Consider the following 18651-nt stretch of genomic DNA (forward strand, 5'->3'; position numbering starts at 1 on the left):
CGGCTGAGGCGGAATAAAGTTGACATTTTTGCAAAGCTATGTTAGAATTTCAGTGAAATTAAATGTGGATGAAAATAGTGCGAGCGTTGTCGCCGCCCGCTCTCGCGGCCGCCTTTTTCTCATTGTGAGTGTGATATATCTCAGCTAGTTCTCTACCGGTACAATACCGTCCAATAATGTTAGATGAAAATCTTTGGAGTAAGCAACTTTTCCTTTTCCACAAAATAATAATTATGGTAAGTAACTAAGTTTAGGGAAAATCAAACTTCAAAATCCTACAGAAAAAAACTAGTTTAGATGGCGCCACATCTTTGTTGGCGGTAATACCAATAGTTAACATATTAGTATAGATATAGGCCAAATTATTAAATTTGAAGAATGGCAGCTAACGCAACTTGATTACAAATTTTACTTTGATAAAAATACTATGTGAGTAATATGAGTATAATATAGTTAAATACAATGGTTTTATTTGTAGGTATCGGATTAATTAAAATTATCTTATCATTAATAATTACTCTGCCAGACTATTAAAAATGAGATTTACTTTCAATCGTAACTTCCGAAAGAGAATTAACGATACCTACACATTTAAATAACAGTACATTTAAAGGAAGCACAGGTAGAAGCAAAATATTTAGACATCGCATTATATATTACAGAACATTTATATTAAAACCTTATCTCCAGCGTCAGAATGCAGAAGCCTGTATTACAGAATGCAAACGAGATGCAGCTGTGGGTACATTAGCGAACGAATAACCTCTGTCGTGGTTACTATCGCGCGCGACATAAACTACCGCGCACATTACCAGTGCCACAAAGTGACACACAGCTTGTCCGGATGCCCATCAAAGTGAACTGCCTAAAGCACAGATGTCATATAGATAATTCAGGCAAATATCTACTTAGCGTGTCAAATGAATTCTGTAAAATCCACTGAGTTCTCCGTCTTTAATCGCAGCTCGCAGCTTTCGGTCGTCAATTTTTGTAAGGTGAAGTCAGCAAAAACCGGCCTAGTGCGAGTAGGACTCGCCCACCGAGGGTTCCGTACATGGTAACAACATAGAGTTTATTGAATAGTATGGTATAGGTATATAGAGTTATCAGTCAAGATTTTCGAATTCAGCGCCATCTATTATTACTACGCGTTACACTACACTATACCACGCACATTGAATTTACCATTACCACAAATATTACGGTCTAACGAAAGGCCATCATCACTAGTGATATCTATCGTCTTTTTGTATGTGACAGTCGGCAAACGAGCAGAGGAGCCGCCTGATGGGAAGCTTGGCAACATATTGATACTGCCAGTGGCTAATATAACCTGTCACTCCCGTCAAAATAGTCAACATTAGTTACCCACTGCCATCCACACAATCGGTGATATAACTGGACACCTGACGATTCATGGTCGAATAACTTTTGATGGTTCATATCGTGTCTATCAAAACGACGAATATGGTGCAATAAATGATATGAATATGAATATTCGGGGATAAATTTTATCAGATTAGAGTGATGTTAATAACTGAGCTAAATATCAAATATAGTTCTAGTAGTAAACCTGTATGAATAGTGGTGCTGATAGAGAAAAGTTGTCCGATATGTGTGTCCGTGTGTATATTTAACAAACGCTATCTAGACCGCACTATCGTCAGTCTAATGGGTCCTGATCATAGCTTACGGAGTTCACTGAAGATATTCAAATAAATATCCCGCTAAATACGTTATTAAATTACTTATCTAGTTAGTAGGGCGAAAACACGATTTTATCATTGCCCAATATTTACACTCTGACATCAATCATTATAGCTTTTCTTAGTTGATTTTGTGCGTATATTAAATGTATTTGCATAAGATAAAACATTCAAGCAACAGGACGTCAAGATGACCCAAAAATAGGAAATACATCTTATCTTATTCTCATGTTTTTTTGCTGCATAGCTATTTAAAAATTCAAGGATGGTCATTAATTGTGCCCCGAAACCACATTTTTTAACAAACTCTCCACTCATTGTGCTTAACGAACTCCTTATCTGGCCGCAAATTTGCCCAACGCCGGCCATTTTGGTACAGTCAGCTAAATAACGTCTGTAATTGGCGCCGCTCCATCTGGCCGGCAATTAGGAGCGCCGCTTTAAAAGATCCATATTTATTCGACTGTACCAGTGTCAAATGGCTTGCAATGTTGCTGATTACGCAACCGGCAGTTTGCGGGGCTGGATGTTTATTTTGACATATTTTTAAATGTAGAATGCTATAACAGATATAAATTTGCAGGACTGAGGAGTTCGCCTGGAAAGAAGTACTTAACTTACTTGGAAACTTGGTCATAAAGCTTCATCATAAAGATTATCTTTCTCTAAATAACATATGTCGGAGATAAAAGGAAGGCTTACGCGGATCGACTCAGGTAAGTTTCCAAAATGTCGTACTATACATAAATACTCGATAAACGATTTGTACATATATCTAAAAGTCATGTTCCAGCCCCTGAAGTTGGTAGATTTAGGGTTTTACGTGAGAGAACTATACGGATGGACTAAAATGTTATAGGTACTGTTTAGTAAAATGTCCCAACAAATTTGATTCTATCTGTATAGTTATGAATAAACTGACAAAGCGGCTTTATATCAATCGACAGTGGGACGTAGAACGAAACACACTCGCAAATTAGAACTTGTATTGGTAATTACTCTAGGTCGTATAGAATAATACAAACAACGCGTTTAACTACCTACCTAGTATTAGGTACACTATTAGGTACCTACCTATCAAAACTATAAGACTTACATAAAGTTGTCGATATATCAAATAATTTCCAGTAAAGCACAACGTACGGCCTTTCATGCAAGCAATGCACTGTGAATTTGTAGGTGCATCTTTCTGGAACTCATTTCCGAAGCAGCCGCCATTTTAGGATATTTCGCCGTTATCGCCTCCGTTGTGTCCGCTGCTACAGGCCGCTGCCAGAGTATACTGGCTATTTCACACCAAACAGGTTTAAATAATACAGTGTAATAAAACTATTAAAACGGATAATATCGCGTACAAGTGAATTTACAAATTGTAATATATCCCGACGTTTTGAACTTTTTACAGCGTTCGTGGTCAACGGTTGACTGAGTAAAATTACAATGTGCTAAAACTAGCCACATATTTACAAGAAAAACTTGATAAATTCATTATACGCGATATAATTCTTGTTGTCGGCAGGCTCAGCGGCAGAGACTGCCGCCAAAATCAAGCGCCTGAAGTACTCTGCCTTGGAAGCCACATACGACTTCGTGCCCGTCGCGGTCGAGACAGCCGGGCCCTGGGGAAAGGAGGCGCATGAACTCTTCCGAGAGATCGGAAAGCGCCTTAGGGACAAAACAAAAGATCCCCGAACTGAGTCATGGCTTGTCCAACAGGTCTCCATCGCCATACAGCGGGGTAACGCTGCTAGCGTGATGGGAACCTTTGGACCCGGCATGGCATAGAACGAGTTCCTTTAGGTATACTACTTTTTTATACATGTAGTATTTTTTTACAATTGTATGTGATTTTATTACTATTGTACAAATTATGTTGTTTCAAATAAAAAAATGCATGATTGTTAGTATAGAAGCTTAACTAACCAGCCTCCATAAAACAACAGTAAGTACCACTTCTCGCTTTCTAAATTGGTTAACCCTTTCAAGCTTCATCTTATTAGAGACATCTTTGAAAGCCCCGTGGACACACCTATACACTTCCCCGTTTAAACGTGATGTCATTTGTACTGATGCGAGTTGATCCCTTACTAACCAGAATAAGGGTCCTATCCGGTTACTAAACAATTGTTAAGGAGGGAAGGGTCAGGAAATACTGGTTAAATAAATTAGCTGAGTTATTAGAAAGCAAAGAGAATACTCGAACAGTTCATCTATAAGACGGCGCAAGTCGTCCGACGACAACTAAATTCCTAATTGGCACTGAATCGAATTACAAAACGGGGAATCGACCCCCGATCCTGCACTTAGTAGTCCTTTTAACGGTTTAGTGGAGACGATCCCTTCTAGACGATATTTGGCAATTAGGAGATATTGATGCTTTGGTTTGAGAACAGTCTTGGTGCGAGTTAGTAAATTGATACTTTTGTACCGTTTAGTTTAAGGACAAAAGGCAAGATTCGTGTAGATAGTGTAGTATCTCAACCATACCTTTTAATATTTAACTTCACGGACTGGCGATCCTGCACTCTGTTGCTATAAGACAGCGACAACCCTTTATTCCGATTTTCAACTCATATAAATCGTACGTTCTATCTGCAGTTCACTTGCCTGGAAAATGCACATGTTAACGTTATAGGGAGACCTAAAACTCTCGTGAATCTGTAAGATGCGTGGAAAGACTACGACCTCTGTTTATTTCTCTAGTTTTCTAATGATCTTTATTCTAAATTTACTTTGTTACCTTCTGGAAATATTTCATGTTTTCTTCCTGACAAATGTAGTAGATATGCTCTTGTAATCCTTTTTATCTGTTTACTGGCGTCCGTCCGTAACTGCAACGATTTATGTTCAAAATTAGATTATATTTCCCCTACATGTAATAAACATAGTATTGATCGATGCAGTTCGCAACGGCGAAACTTACCTTTCTAGTCTACAACATTTTTAACCATTATGTTTGCAGGAAAACATCGAATTAGATTCATATTTTAATTTGACATATTTATTTATTGATTGACATCACCATGTCAATCAATATTCTTTCATGTTTTAAACTGACTAAAGAGCTAAGTATGTATACTTTTAATGTAGGTTGTTAGTTTTAGACCATATTTTTATAATTGGCTAGCGATAATATTTAAATTTTAAATTTAGTTTTCTAAATTCTCAAACATGGGTATATAAGCGGCCCTTGTGTCAAACCCATCAGTCATTATCTCGTCGTTTTCCTAAGAGAACGAGTTATAAAGGGTCCGTGCGGGGCCAAGCCAGGCCCCGCACTCTTCAAGAAAAACCCTCTCCAAGTCCTCTCCTCCTTCGGTGAGCTGCGCGCCGTGCAATCTACCTCGTGAGCTGGCCTATCTGCTGGGCGCTCCTATTACGAACGCTGCTGGTCGTGCCTGGCGCTAGGGCACATGACCTGGCCCGTCTGCTGGGCGCTCCTACGAATGCTGCTGGTCGTGCCTGGCGCTAGGGCGCGTGACCTGGCCTGTCTGCTGGACGCTCCCTGCGAACGCTGCTGCACGTCGTACTCGACGTTTCCCCCTGCAAGTTGTACTCCGCATCCTCTTTAACCGCTGCACGCCTTTTACCTAGAGTCTTCCCTCACGAGGACTTCGGATTACCTAACTTATTATATTATTTTTTTACATACCTATCGTGTCATATCGTCTAAAGAGCCGTATAATAAAGTACCTACCCCTGATTTACTTTTTTTTTCATCTCATCCCTTCAAATTCTCCTCACCCTTTAGGTTAGCAGTTACATACTCTTGCAAAAGACTCTTGTAAGAGTACGTAACGCTACAATAGTTCTAGATAATAAAGGACATGATAAACAATTAAATATTTGGTAAGAAAGATGGGGGTTTACTTGGTATAATTCGAATCTCCTACAAGAAATTCAAGAAGTTCAATTCGAAGGAAGAAAGGTTCCTTTAAATAATCGAATTTAATAAAACAGTAAACGCTGCTGAAGATCTGACATAAGGTTACCTATATAGTAGGTAGATATAATTTTGCAAGAGGATGGACCCAAGGTTTGTGTTGGTGGCATTGAATGTGTTAAGTAAAGTTTTATCGAATTGGGATTCCACATTATGTTCTTTTTGTGTCAAGAAATAACTATATACTTTTATTGACAATACAAAATTTTTATAACATAGCAAGTAAACAACAAAGATACAAGAGGCGGTCTTATATATCTCTTAACATAAATGTTGAGTCTATGGGTTTGAAATAGCTCCACCTACTTTAAGTTCTCAATATAATACCAACTAAGGATGTACTGAAATTAAGTTCCGGCCAGAGTGGTGACCCGAAGTTGGTCGTAGATCGCCGATCGCAAGTACGTGCGGACACAAGATGCTCTGGGAGGCACTTTGCTGGCCGATACTTGGAAATTAGCCCGAGAATGACGGTTGTACGGGAGTAACTGGAGGTTAAATGTCGCCTTCAAATAATTCTGCTTGTTTTATTTTCACATTGTTGCTTGACAATTTGTAGTAGATGCATCATGCAAACACAGCTAGGCCAATAGATGATCACTTGATTAGTAAAAAGTGTGCTTGTACTTGTAGCAATGCACTTTTTGCTGCCAGTACGAAGGCATTTTTTCGACTTTAGAGTCTTTCTGAATTATGAACACCTGATCAGTATAAAACAGGAATAAAACGTATGAGAAAATTTGTTTCTTAAGATTATTCTTTGTTATATATTACTGGTACATAATATCCGCTTGCTTCTTTTCCAGTCATTTGGAGTCAGCGGGCATGTCTTTCTCTTCCATACGTCTACATATCACACGTCATTTCACCATTCACAAGTATTGTCGTTTCATATCATCTCGTACACAGTTCATCCATCTTTTCCTGTGTTTTTCTTTCTCGTTACTCCACATCTATTCGTAATGCCGTCCTCGTCACATTATTTTCATCTCTTTGCTGCACGATTCGGAAGTGATTTGGAGTATGTAACTAATGTGGATCGTAAAAATGAGGGTTCTTACTTAACGTTGAAATATCTTCTCTGACAAATGTTTATTCCATGTTTGACTAAGTTAATTTTCTATTAGATACCTACATTAGTTTTAAATGTAGTTTTTATAACCTTTCGTATGTCTAAGCACTGATCAGTGCGTGGGAATTTTAATCTATTATTTTAAATGTCAAGGTCACTTTTTCAATAATAAAAATTGACAGGCGACATCAGAAGGGTTAAGATTGTACATACCAGCAATTATTTACTAAGTAACTGACTAAAATGGGTAGTTAGTTAGTTGAAATAGTCAGTGCAACCGGGCCAGCTCCTTGGTCATCGTGCGGCAACCGTCTTTAGAGGCATTACCGAGAAATGCACTAATGCCCCTACACCGTGGAAAACTGTTAAGGGGCTGGTTAGGGGCTTTCAGATGCTGATATCATTAGTACTGTGCCCTACCACTTTACTGCTCGATAAATACGTTTCGGTTATGTTTACGTTTGGGTTGGTTTTTGTGATTTGACGCTGTCTAAAATAAACTTTAGTATTTATATTTTTCGTGGCCAATAAGTATTGTAATCCGTTTTCATAGTTTTTTTGTGTGACTTCTTCTTCTTCAGGTGCCATATCATCTTTTTTGTGACTGTAACTGTTGAGTGTGTAAGCTGGCTTCTTTTTAAAACATTTGTATTTTTTAACCCCCGACGCAAAAACGACGGAGTGTTATAAGTTTGACGTGTCTGTCTGTCTGTCTGTTTGTCTGTCTGCCTGTGTATGTGTCTGTCTGTGGCATCGTAGCTCTCGAACGGACGAACCGATTTAGATTTAGTTTTTTTTTGTCTGAAAGCTGAGTTAGTCGGGAGTGTTCTTAGCCATGTTTCATGAAATTCGGTCTACTATGTCGTGATCGGGGGTTTTTTCAAAATTTTAATTTTGTGGTTAGGTTATTACTTGACGAATTTGTCGACATACCTAATTACCATTATTTTAAATTAGCTTTTGCGCGCGGCTTCGCTCGCGTTAGAAAGAGACAAACCGTAGCCTATGTCACGCTCCATCCCTTCGACTACTTCCACTTAAAAAATCACGACAATTCGTCGCTCCGCTTTGCCGTGAAGGACGGATCAACAAACAGACACAAACTTTCCTATTTATAATATTAGTGTGGATATACGTCAAATATTTGCTTCAAATACGGTATATGGTTTAATATGTTGGTTCAGAAAAAAAGCTTAATTTTGACCGCACGTTATAATCAAACGCTATTTGAAAACTACTTCAATATACAAAAGTGTACATTATTTGTCACCCATAAAACGTCTCAAGACTCCTAAGCCGTGTGGGCGGGCTAGGCGTGCCGGATCGGCCGAATCCGCGGCAATCCCGCCTCATCCAGTTATATCCGGATCAGCAACAGGTGGGGGATGAGCCGCGGCGGGGTCCGCCCACCGAACACGTGCTGAAAAACTTCTAATCGGGAAGTTTATTCGTTGTTTGTATTGGTTTTGGACTGATGGAATGTTGTGTTTTTGTAAACTGAAATGGATGACGTGTATGACGATGATTTGTAAACTGAAAATAAAAATGTATTGCCCTACATAAGAGCTTTGGAACATATTTTTGAGCAACTTGTCAGTGGCAAATTGATGATGACGAAATGCTTTAAGTAGGTAGTAGTAGATGATGGTTATTTTGTATTAGAATTAGATCAAAAAACTTTCTTTATTTTTTTTTCGATTCTTTTGAGGGCACTCTGTTTTCTTTTATTGTTTTTCCATTTTATAGTTTGATTTAGACGGCGTTCCATTTTTTACATTGCGGGCTGTTGAGGGTACATACAATTTTGCGCAGCCATTAAATACCGCAATGTAATAAAACTCGTATGCGAGTTCTCGTACCGTCTAAATGGGCCCTAATGCAGGAAAAAAATTGTAATTGCATAATTGTTTAATTTTTGGTTCGGTAAGCAGGAAAAGCTACCTTCTGGCAACCTTCAGATCATAAATGAACAGGTGCCGTAGCCGAATGGCATTTCTGCGACGCGAAACGAAAACGAAACGCCGCGAAAGGTAGTCTGGCTCTGTCGCGCCAATACGCAAAAGCGATAGAGATAGAGATCTACGAGCGTTTCGTTTCGTGAGCGTTTGTGCCATTCGGCTACGTACCCAGGAATCTTCTGGGCGAGCTCACTCCATCGTAGACCACGTCTTTGCCTTTGGCTAGTCTGTGACCAAGAATAAGCCCATTTATAATAAAAAAAAGTATTTTCCAACATACTTTTACCACTTACTCTACAAATTAAGAAATAGATGGAAAAATAAGTGCATTATTTAAATAAAACTATGCTCCAATACACCATTGAGACAAAGTTAAAACATATCAATTACAGGATTTACTTCACATAAAACAAACTTGCAAAATATATGAGCCGAAATAATCGTATCTGAATTTATTGGTTGCCAGTATTATAATATAACGCGTAAAATTTCGTAAAGTAGTCGTTTAGGCGCGAAAACTTTGTATAGATGTCATTATTGTCGAATCAATCAGTGGAAAATGGCGTAGTTTGGGCTCGAGGGGGTTGCTCGATATTTAGATGTCATGTTAGTTTATTTATGGTAATCACCGAGGGGCTCGTCTGCGAAAGGCCACGGGGTTAATTTTAACTGTTTTATTCAAACAAAATTTAATAGCTCATTAGAAACCAAAATATTGTGTCCCCAATATTTTGGTTTCTAATAAGCTATTTAATTTATACCTACGTGTGGGTATTTATACATTTTTCCTAAGATTAACATCGCTTATTCTGACGTTTAGGTACATAACAGCCTTCTGGCCAGTTCTGGCCGTCTTAGCTGATCGCTGGGATAGTCAGCTCATCATACACTGGACTAGAATGCACTCGGTGGTAATAGCCACCTACACATATAACTGAGTGTGTAAGTGGCTATTACCAAGGCAAACAGCTTTTTGTCCAGTACCTACATATGTTAATTTTTAAGATTAACTTAATTAGAATTAGTTTTTAGGGTTCCGTAGTCAACTAGGAACCCTTATAGTTTCGCCATGTCTGTCTGTCCGTCCGTCCGTCCGTCCGTCCGTCCGTCCGTCCGTCCGTCCGTCCGTCCGTCCGTCCGTCCGCGGATAATCTCAGTAACCGTTAGCACTAGAAAGCTGAAATTTGGTAACAATATGTATATCAATCACGCCAACAAAGTGCAAAAATAAAAAATGGAAAAAAATGTTTTATTAGGGTACCCCCCTTACATGTAAAGTGGGGGCTGATATTTTTTTTCATTCCAACCCCAACGTGTGATATATTGTTGGATAGGTATTTAAAAATGAATAAGGGTTTACTAAGATCGTTTTTTCATAATATTAATATTTTCGGAAATAATCGCTCCTAAAGGAAAAAAAAGTGCGTCCCCCCCTCTAACTTTTGAACATGTTAAAAAAATATGAAAAAATTCACAAAAGTAGAACTTTATAAAGACTTTCTAGGAAAATTGTTTTGAACTTGATAGGTTCAGTAGTTTTTGAGAAAAATACGGAAAACTACGGAACCCTACACTGAGCGTGGCCCGACACGCTCTTGGCCGGTTTTAAAGTGTAATCCTCACTGTATGGACTTTGATCTGAAATAAAGACATTTTTTTAATTTATAAATAGTTTATGAATTTAATTTACTACAATCATCCATAGTTTACATAGCCAAGAAAATGCGCCTAAGGGCTGAAATAGACGGTATGAGATTGCGCATATAATGACTTTACTAGTTTCATTACAATGCGGGATTTGTTCGTTCGGCTTAATTTGATGTAACGTCCGATGGAACGGACCAATGAATCTAAAATCGCATGCGATTTCACGCGCCATCAGAACGCTTCTCAAAAATATCTCCAGCTAAGCTCGCCTAATATTTCCCCAGGCCTTAAATTACTTGCACACCAATAACACACACATTCTTAGCGTAAACACTCGTCCGTGTATGCTAAGACCCAAATTAATAGTCGAAACTTGGCGGATCCCGCACGCACGCTCGCAACTTGGCGGCAATTAATTTATTACCTTTATTACGCCAACTTTACTTTCCATTCTTTACCTTGCCACTTATGCGGCGCCGAGGGATGCTTTATCACGGGAGATAGGTTATTAATCTAAGCTTTATAAACGGCGAGATAATTTAAATTTGTGAAGAGTTTTTCATCGGGACTGTTGATTGCAGGTGGAGGAAAATTGCTAGATTGTAACCCGAAAAGTCAGAAAAGGTTGAATGAGCGTGGGACTTGAGGATCGTGTCCTATTTGATTTGATTATAGTATGTACTACTATTCGATTTGGTTTGATACGAGTATGGCATTTATAAATATTCTTAATATGATTACTTATTCAAGATACTGCAACGACATTGCTAGTAGAATTGTTAGTTGCCGAGGTAAAATTGTTAGGATCTTATTCATATTCATTTATTTGTGTTAATTATACATCGTCTGTCTTACAATTAGGTACATAGGTATATTATTTACAAAGGAATACAAAATGTCAAAAATGATGGGTGTCATAAAAAATATAGCAATGACTAAATTAGCAAGTGATCTCAATTAAAACATTGAAACAATTTTTGTGTTCTATTGTTCTATTCATCCAAGAATTCAGCTACTGAATAATAGGCCTTTTGGATTAAATGGGATTTTAGTTTTAGAACAAACCCTAAATTGGTGCGTGCAGCTTTAATACATACTGGGATCTTATTATAAAGTTTAGGTCCCAATACATATAAGGAAAGGGCGGTTTTTTAAAGTCTATGTATTGGCAATTCTAAATCGTATTGCCTCTGGTCACGGAAGCGATTGCTGGTCCAATTTTTTCTTGAAAACATACTAAGATTATGCCTCACATATTTGCCTACCTCCAAAATCAGCATACAGGGTAAAGTAAGGATACGGAGGTCAATAAATAACTCCTTAACACCTGGGTATAAATAAACTTACCTATCCATGCTGTTGTGTGAGCTGTGTCTGACTATCCAAAGATACCTGATATCTGATCAAGATTATAGCAAATTATTCGATGGCTCTTTGAGGGAGGTTGCTGTTATGTCGCTAAATCTACTGGTCTCATATTCAAATGATACAACTATGTATTTTTAGGTTAGATATTACCTAGAATAACTGTATAGATACATATCTCAAACGAAAACAAACTGTCAACGGTTTGGGGCAACAGATCCGTGAATCTGTGCCTATAGTGCGTTTCGCGACAAACCATGAACAAAGTACATATTATTGTCTAATAGAATGTGCCATGGAAACATTGTACTCCTATCTCGAAGATTCGTTGGCAACCCTAGCTAACGCCTCCAAACCGCGAGCGTAGCATTAAAGATTTATTTCTCAACTTGATATAACTTTATAATTTGCCGAATTATCGGCGTGTGCGCGCGATATGAGCTAACTTAGGTTAAATAAATAATTAAACAATTGTACCTCTCACAAACAAAAGTTACCACTTTGTATTCAGTAAGGCGATACTGGAATAAATTATCAGTGGCTTACTATTGGTTCTGCGGGTGAATTCTTATTTAATATCACGTAATATCGACACATTGCTTACATATTTCGTTATTTATGTAAAAATAGTATGTAATTGTATGTAACTTTATATATTATACTAGCTTTTGCCCACGGCTTCGCTTGGAAAGAGACAAAAAGTAGCCTATATCACTCTCCATCCCTTCAACTATCTCCACCTAAAAAATCACGTCAATTCATCGCTCCATTTTGCCGTGAAAGACGGACAAACAAACACACAGACACAATTTCCCATTTATAATATTAGTATGGAGTATGGATGTCTAAGGTTTTGATTGATTTTTCAAAATTGGTCTCTTAATGCACCGCCTACAATCTTCTCTGCTTTTCCCAAAGGTTGACTGGTAGACTATGCCTCATGGCATTAAGTCCGCCTTTTGTACATTAGGTTGTTTTTTGTGCAATAAAGTTTAAATAAATAAATATTTGAATGTGTAAAAATCAAATGTAACTTTTCGCTTTTTTCACCGTTCACAGTTCGAACTGCAGTCAACTTCCAATAGAAAGTAGCCGGCAGAAGGATAGACCTCATTGGCCCCTTAGTTACAATATCAGAATAATAGGTTTTGTCTAGAGGTGTCATAATATAGTACATACCTATATGTAGTTATGTGAAAGTTGTGGACACTTTCCAAAAAATATTTTTTTTTTAATTCACGAAATCTTCACGGAAAATAAAGGGAATTTATAAATTGTCTATACAAAGTATGGAACGTTTCTGAATTTCTCCTATGCGAAAAAAAAAAAAAATCTTTCCGTCGGAACATCAGTACCTACATGATATGATAATGCTTTGTAAAATAAATAAGGTACAGAGGGGAAATCTCGACTGGTCCATTTTATCCATGTTTTACAATGTTTGCATTATTAAATAGAGTGTCCAACGGTTATATATGGTAGGCGTGTTCAATGGATACATGTATCTATAGAACTCAACATCGTAGTGTAATAATGGAAAAAATGGATCGATCAGTTACAATGCCCCCCGTCGAGATTCGCCGCGCTGTACCTAACCTAAGTCTGTGAATATTTTTTTGATGAATACTTTAGCAAGTTAAATTTTATCTTGTTATTTAATGCATGTCAATTACTTATAATTACATCTTAATGTAATGTTTTGAAAAGAAGTGGCCCGCCGAGTTTCTTGCCAGTCCCATAGTGGATATCCCCCTCCCAACTGAGGGGGGACTGAAATCTTCTCGAGGCTGAGGCGTAGGGTTAGAGCCGGCCTAGCTTTATTTGACGTTCATATGCGTATTGTAATATGCCTACTTGAAAAATAAATATTTTATTTTCATTTCATTTTCATAAGTTTTACAAATACCTAAGCCTTTCTTTAATAAGCAAACATACACGTGTTTAAATCCGTAACAATAACTTTCGAGAAATACATACCTATATACAAGTATACGTAATATTTTGGGTATTTTCCAGATTTTTTGCCACGTAGTATCTTTAGATAAAGGGAAAATCGCACGAAAGTGTACCTACAGCTACACGTGCCAGAAAATCTCGCACCTCACCGCCCACCTTGTAATAGTTCAGTTATACTACTCGTAATACCTAGAATTTGCAACTTTTCGCAAATACGACCGGTCTGGCCGGTTTCACGACCGGTCTGGCGCAGTCGGTAGTGACCCTGCCTGCTACGCCGCGGTCCCGGGTTCGAATCCCGGTAAGGGCATTTATTTGTGTGATGAGCACAGATATTTGTTCCTGAGTCATGGATGTTTTCTATGTATATAAGTATTTATATATTATATATATCGTTGTCTGAGTACCTGCAACACAAGCCTTCTTGAGCTTACCGTGGGACTCAGTCAATCTGTGTAAGAATGTCCTAAAATATTTATTTATTTATTTATTTATTTGTACAATTCAAATGTAATAAACAAGTGTCTAGAGACTGTCCCTGAATAAATAACTAATTATATTAATAACTTGAAAAGTTAATTAAATCAGCAATGTTCTAAAACATAATAGATACCTACTGTTAAGATTCCTAAATTAATCTTTGATATTGACTTATTCAATAAGTTATTTTATTGATTTATTATAAACTCAAAACTAACATTAAAATAATAGAACTTTACTATTGTGTGCCTTTAGTGTATTCATTCTTCTATACACGGTGTTTCCGTTATCACTCAAAACCTCAGACACCTCAACTGATTTTTATTTTTTAAACTTATCTAGAGTATTCATTTTTTAATCTGATGTTTATTTATTTTTTAAATTGAATGTTTAAATATCTGTGCAGCTCTACTCGACTTTTAACTCTACACTCAAAAAAAAAGTTGCTAGCTACCATCATAAACCTTAAAACTACTTATTTGTGTACGTTACTGCAACGACATAAGGTTTACCATAATGTCACTGTAAAACACTTTAAAGCTTTGTCACAGCAAACTTCAAATTGGACAGATAATCTCAGTAAGCAAATTTAAACCCAACATTTAAAATAACAAGGTTGTAATTAGGTACGTGTTCGATTTGTTATGACTTATGACTTATTAGAGGTAAACATTAAAATTAAACTGACAAACAACGTCAAACTCGTAGCGGAAAAAATAGTCGTCCAAGTAACCAGCCAGTATGAATACTGAAAAAAGTATACAACCTCTAGCAATGCGATATGCACACTGTTGTATTACGAATTTGTAGAATGGGCACGTAAAAAATAACTAATAATACAAATAAAAAAAATATATATATTACCCCCATCAAGATATAGCTCAATCGATTCTACTCTCGATTCTGAACAAACGGTTTTCAGGTTTTGAGTGTTAAGTGAAACACGGTGTATAAATAATAACATTAATAACAAACTTAATGTTTACAATATTTTAATTGAATGACAAGTGTGACAATTATGACATGACATACGTTTCTTTCTTTACCGGCCGTAGAGGTTTCATGGCACGAAATAGGTATAACACCTCCCTCACAAATCTCTAAGGTCGGTTTTCTGCGGCTTGAATTGGTATTACGGTAGCCAATATCTGGTCTATGTGCCTTATCCAAATATCTCCAGCGTCCGTTCTAATTTCGTAATGAAGTCGGCCTAAGGTTTTAGTTACTGTTCCAAATTGCCATTTATTATGTCCGTTAGCATAATCTCTTGCTTGAACTTTCTGACCAATGGCAAAGCACCGCACTGTTAATCGGTTTTCCTAAAATTAAGCGTCAATTTCGACTACTACACTTCGAAATCTATAAAGTATAGACATTTGGCCTATGGTCAGTGCCGATTCGGACAGCGTGTCAAGATGGAGCATGCTTAACTAAAATATGTACTCGTAAACTCGTATCAATCACTCTTGTCTTTAAATAAATCCTTACGTTTCAGTTCTACATACACTTGAAATAGGCCTTCGTTTTCAAGAAAAAATGCGTAAAATCGTAAGTCGTCGTGGAAAGAACTTTAACTAGTCTTATGGTCCGTTGCATCAAACCGTCTGTCACCGTTAAAGCGTTCGTAAATTTTATTGTATGGGAAGTTCCTTAGACATCTGCTGCGTGACGATGATGTGTCTGTCAAATGTGGTTGATGCAACTGGCCCATAGACCTACTTGCACCAACCACTTAACTCAGGGTTAGTGAGCTGTCATCTGTCAAATTCCATATAAAATGGTGGGTTAACCCTCCATTTTCGTTGGTGCAAGTGGCCCTTAGAACTTAGTTGTAGTTTGACACGCTCTAAAATCCGTAGACTTCTCTGAAAGCTCAATAACTAATAGGTATATTTAGTGTTACGTTTGGTTCAACTAAAAACTGGACAAGAAAACAACGATAAGCCATTCCCATTCTCCCAGCGTTCTCAAGACAATTCTAATTAGCCCTTATTTATGATTCGTAAGCCGAAGTACAATAAATTCTCCGAATCTTTCGTCCCACATGTGCCAGTAAGCCGTGGCATTAGCGAATGGTGAATGTAGGTTCTCATTATAAGGCCGGGATGTAAGGAATCGCACTGATTACTATATTATTTCTTACTCTACGTGCCGCCCGTGTAAACGCTTCCTAATACTATCTACGCGGGCGTCTTGGAACCTTGTCTAAATCAGACTTGCAGCATTTTCATACGAAAGCGGGGAAGGTATAAGCGTGGGTTGAATGTGGAAAGGTTGTACAATGTATCAAATGGGGTAACGATTAAGTGTGTTGCAGAAGCGAGGCACCTATGAGATTTTTAATTATTGCCTGCATTAAGATCTGATTTATGCGCCCATTAGGCGATGGATTTGAACGTCTTGTATCATCAGCGAGATTTTAGGTTATTAAAGGAGAATTAATAAAACTGAGAATATGATTATTCTCTAACGTTACAGTCTCATAATTTAACTGATTTTGTATAGCACCGGTTCCGGCAAACTATTTTTAATTATTAAGCACAGCAAGACAGTTTGGCGAGAAACATAAGTGTGTAATAATATAGGTACCTATTTGTTAAATAAATAAAAAAAAAAAGCTTTTATATTTCCAGAGACGAAAGATAAAACTATTAATTTTTCAAATATAATACTCGTATTTTCAATAACTTGGTTTAACTGTACTATTTTGAGAGACCTCTTGAGTAACGTTACATTGTTACGAACTTGTCAACATCTTTCTTGTACTATTTAAGATTATTAACGTTAGTATGTGCTTTAGATAACTTTATTCTGTGATTTGTTGATTGATATTGCTGTAGTTTGTAGGTTAGGTATAGGTTTAGCTTAGGAACGTCTACCATCTCCAATTCTCCTTTAACTGCTCTAAGGTTAACTGGAAGAAATCCCTTAATGGGATAAGTTCGCCTTTGTACAAATGATGTGTGTGTTCTTTTTTTCTTTACTGTGTGTGTTCTTATCTTTGTACAATAAAGTGTATTACTACTACTACTATTTTCCTCTGTAATGTTCCCAAAATATCTGTTTCATATGCTGTTCTTTACCGATTTTATACACAGACAATTTGAATTATAAATATTTCTCGTTTTGGTATTTCAATCAGACATTAAACGATATTGCCGTGTGGTGACAGGTTAAGAATTTCACCACCCCCTTTCTTCCCGTGGGTGTCGTAGAAGTCGACAGTGGGATATGGGTTAAATTGTGGCGTAGGCGAGAGGCTGGCAACCTGTCACTGCAATGTCACAATTTTCGTTTTCTTTCAACCCCTTTTTGCCAAGAGTGGCACTGAAACTTGAGTAGTTCATGTGCTCTGCCTACCCCTTTATGGGATACAGGCGTGATTGTATGTGTGTATGTGTATGTATTAAACGATATTCATAGATAAAAATATCATCATCATCAGGATCATCATTACGCCGAACTTCATTACAAGGGTGGCAACATACTTTAAAAATAAATCTTTAAGCATGACAAAGCGCGACATGAATAATGTTTGCAATATTTTCCCGTATCTCTTTGATTATGCTCATTGCCGGGGATAAGAAATAGAAATTTCCCTTCATATGCCACCTTTGAGCTTACGTAATACTAAAGAACGCTTAATATTAAGAAATGACGTAAGCCACCCTGCCCGCGCGAGCGAATCTCAAGCTTTTTTCGCTTGAGAAAAAGAGGGTTACTGCAAAGGACGCATTTCATATGCTTCTTACGTGGCGAGGAACGGTTTATGCACGAGCGCTATAATTTTAATGAATATTTATATTGTTTGCACATTTACTTAGTGGATAGGAAGTGTATTAAGGAACCATGCGTGAAAACTTTAAAATTGAGTTTGTTAGCGGTGGAATTGAATTTGGATGATATTGTGTGTCTTAAAAATTAAGCATTGTACTAAACTACTGAGAATATTTATAAATATCTACTATAAAATGAAAAGATTTCTAAACTCTGTTAGTAGATCTGATTGTGACAGTAGTATATTAAGTTATAGAAATAAATACATAACGCTCTATAGAAAAATCATGAGACATGCTAAAAGACTTGCAGTTCAAGCAGAGATAGACAGATCCCAAGATTCTGTGAAATGTATTTGGAATCTAGTGAATAAATGTAGAAATAAAACAAAGAAGAATAATCAAAAGTCAATGCAATTAGTGGTAGATAATAAAGTAATCTGTGATTCTAGAGAAGTAGCATGTATTTTTTCGAGCAAGTTTGATCACGGAAAGAACATCGGTGAAGTTGACTTTGGTAATGCACTTGAAATGGTAGAGAGTAATGTAGATACAAGTTACAAGGATATGAAGTGGTGGACCGTAACCCCTACAGAAATCGTAAGCCTTGTTTCATCCATGAAAAATAAAAAATCTTGCGGTCATGATGAAATGCCAATCACAATTTACAAGGACAATATCGATTTACTAGCGGGCCCATTAGCATACTTCTTTAATAAATGTTATGAACTTGGTAGCTTCCCCGATC

This window comes from Leguminivora glycinivorella, chromosome 4, assembly GCF_023078275.1.
Source record: "Leguminivora glycinivorella isolate SPB_JAAS2020 chromosome 4, LegGlyc_1.1, whole genome shotgun sequence".
Lineage (NCBI taxonomy): Eukaryota > Metazoa > Arthropoda > Insecta > Lepidoptera > Tortricidae > Leguminivora > Leguminivora glycinivorella.